General features: G+C 33.6%; 1 pseudogene; it reads left to right on the plus strand.

The window, feature by feature from the left end:
* Positions 1-1180: 1180 nt before the first annotated feature.
* LOC149565512 (uncharacterized) lies at positions 1181-1953 on the plus strand (annotated as a pseudogene).
* Positions 1954-2877: the final 924 nt, after the last annotated feature.

Here is a 2877-nt window from a genome sequence, read left to right on the forward strand (position 1 = left end):
ATGTGAATCAAAGAATAAGTATGTGAAATCTCAGGATCAGATTGTTTGATTTAGTTAGTTTTTAAAGACAATTCATAAACCTTCCTATTAGAAAATCACAGTTTGCAAGAAGTGGTAAAATGAGATTTAAATGATATTTTAGTGATGGATTTTGAATAGGAGAATAGTATCAAGAGATTAAATGATCAGTCTAAAAATTCAGGTGTTTGAGTTTGAATTTTGTTTTAGCTAGACTCGCTTTGGGGCCAAACTATTTTCAACAAATTAAGAGTTTGGGTGATGAAAGATGCATTCATAAGTTGTGATATTTGTGATGGTCAAAATGTAGTTATGTTCTTCCTTTTGGGATCAAAGGAGCATATGAATTATAAATAATGTGATTAGATAAGGAAGGAAACTAAGCATTTTGGGATGCCATCAACACTCATCCAGATTAGGAAGGTATTTCATAAAGTGTCTCCTTCTATGATGATGCCATTTAAAACATCTCTTATCAATAATGTGTTGCAAACCCTTCATTAGTGAGATAAAATTGAAGTTGAGATTTCTATTATTGAATATTTTTTTCATCTTAATTACAAAGACAAAAGAAAAATGGATAGATTATCTCAACAATACTTAGCTAGAAATAAAGTTAGTAAATAGATTGTCAAAACTACATGGTAGTCACATGATGGAACAAATAAGCGTGACCAAAATTATTAAAATAGTAGACCCCACTAAATTTTTTGGTTGATTTAATCACCTAATTCATGACTTAGGAAAAGGATAGAGCCTAATTCTTGTTTAATACACCTCTCAATCTACTCACAAAAACCAATATTAAGGGTTTCTCTTAGCCTAATATGTGCACATGTAAAAGAGATATCACCATGCGCAGAAGGTTTTTGGAATTCCATGCTTGATTTATAAAGACTGATGCAAAAAAATACAAAATGAGATTGGAATGAAAGACTTGATAACCTATGAACTACATGCATGTAGAGAAAAAACCTTGGATAGTTTTGAGTGTAGGATGGTGAGTCACTTTTTTCGAATAGAGGAGTCAGAAAAGGTTACAGATGAATTGATGAGTTTCAAATGCTCATGTTCCTTGTATCATTTACTTATCCCTCTCCCAACATAGCATAAGGCCTTTTGGCTACATTTCATGGTTGGTAGGAATCTTTTCCTAACTCCAATGAAGGCATGGGTGAGTAGCAGCCTTAAGAAAATAGGAAAGGGATCATTTTCACATACATGCGATCTAGATGAAAGTCTAGAAGAAAGAGAGAGAGGTGTAACTATGACAACTACTATAGCACTTTTTGAAACAAATGATTTTCATGTTGTACTGCTTGATTCTCCTAGCCATAACGATTTTGTTCAAAATATGATTGTGGGTGCCTCAGAAGTAGATGTAATAGTCATAGTTGTGGATGCATCTATAGGTGAATTTGAAGTAGGAATGGATGGACAGGGAATAAGAGGGAAAACAAAAGAGAATAAATAACTAATTAGAAAATTTGTAGTGGAGTGATTGATTGTCACTAGCAATAAAATGGATGTAATTGCATATTACAAAGAAAAATTTGACTTCATAAAATTATAGCATGGGACATTTCTTTAGTGTTGTGGATTTAAAGAATCCTCTTTAACATGGACTCCCATGAGCATCATTGAAAATTAGAACTTAGTGGTTAGCCCCACAAATGAACATTTGAAGTCTTGGTAGAAGGGACCAAATTTGTTAGAGGCTATAGATCTTTTCAAGTTTTCAACTAGAAATACATGTCGACCTCTATGAATTCCCATATCAAAGGTCATATAATCATGTACACTATGTCAAATTTCTATCAGTGGAAAATTGGAAGTTGATCCATTAGAATCGGTACAAAGGTTTGAGTTATGCCTTTGGTAGAAATAGCAATAGTTAGAGCTTTTGAACAAGATGGTGTAGTGCGAATACCATAAATTCCATAATCCCACATTTCTTGTATAGAGGGAAATTCTAATGTTTAAGTCTTAAACATACAATAAGAAATTGTCTTTAAGACACATGTCTTATGAAGACAAAGAAGCTTACGTGGGACTTGTGGATAGGCGATGATGTATGCATAATTTTGAATGTAGGTATAGGTAGGAACATGATGACATTAGTAGACACACATGCGATAGGAGGAAAAACCTAAAGGTACCACATGGTATGTAGTTAGAGGAAGGCCCAGATCGCACGATTGCAATAGTCAAGCCACAATTAAGCCAAACTATGGTGAGGTGGTGAAATAGTTAAGGCAACCACTACATATGGCTTTGCAATAGTTAAGGAGCAATCAGGGCTAATTATGGTGACGGAACAAAATTATTGATCAAAACATCACTCAGCTTAATCTATGATTAAGGAAAGAAGGTACAAGGGCACACAATTACTTGATTCACATGATCATGGTGGTTAGAGGCTAGTTAAGCTTAACCACAATGATGACACAATCATAGTTATCACAATTTTGCAACAATTAATGCTAAGGTGAAGGTTGAGGGCCTTGGACATGTAAAGTAGTGACATGTGGAAGGAGCTAGTGAGTTGGTGATGAGGTGGTAGATTTGACCAATGAGGTGATGACACATGGTGCTTGGTTAGTAGTTAACTAAAGGTTTGACTAAGATGGAATTGGAGGTAATGTGAAATTTGAAATGTTAAAAATTATTGAAAATTCCTTAAAAAATGGAATGTGCATTCTTAGGTTTGAACTTTAAAATAAATTTGAGATGTAATTAAGTTTAGACTATATGAAAATATTAAATCATTCAAACATTTAAAATCTCTGATTCATGACCAAGGGTTTGAAACTTTAAATACATGCTGGAGGCCTTATTTTTTGCCAAAATATAGAGTGC

This window comes from Cupressus sempervirens, chromosome 3 (assembly GCF_028749045.1).
Source record: "Cupressus sempervirens isolate cs-2001-9-10 chromosome 3, ASM2874904v1, whole genome shotgun sequence".
Lineage (NCBI taxonomy): Eukaryota > Viridiplantae > Streptophyta > Pinopsida > Cupressales > Cupressaceae > Cupressus > Cupressus sempervirens.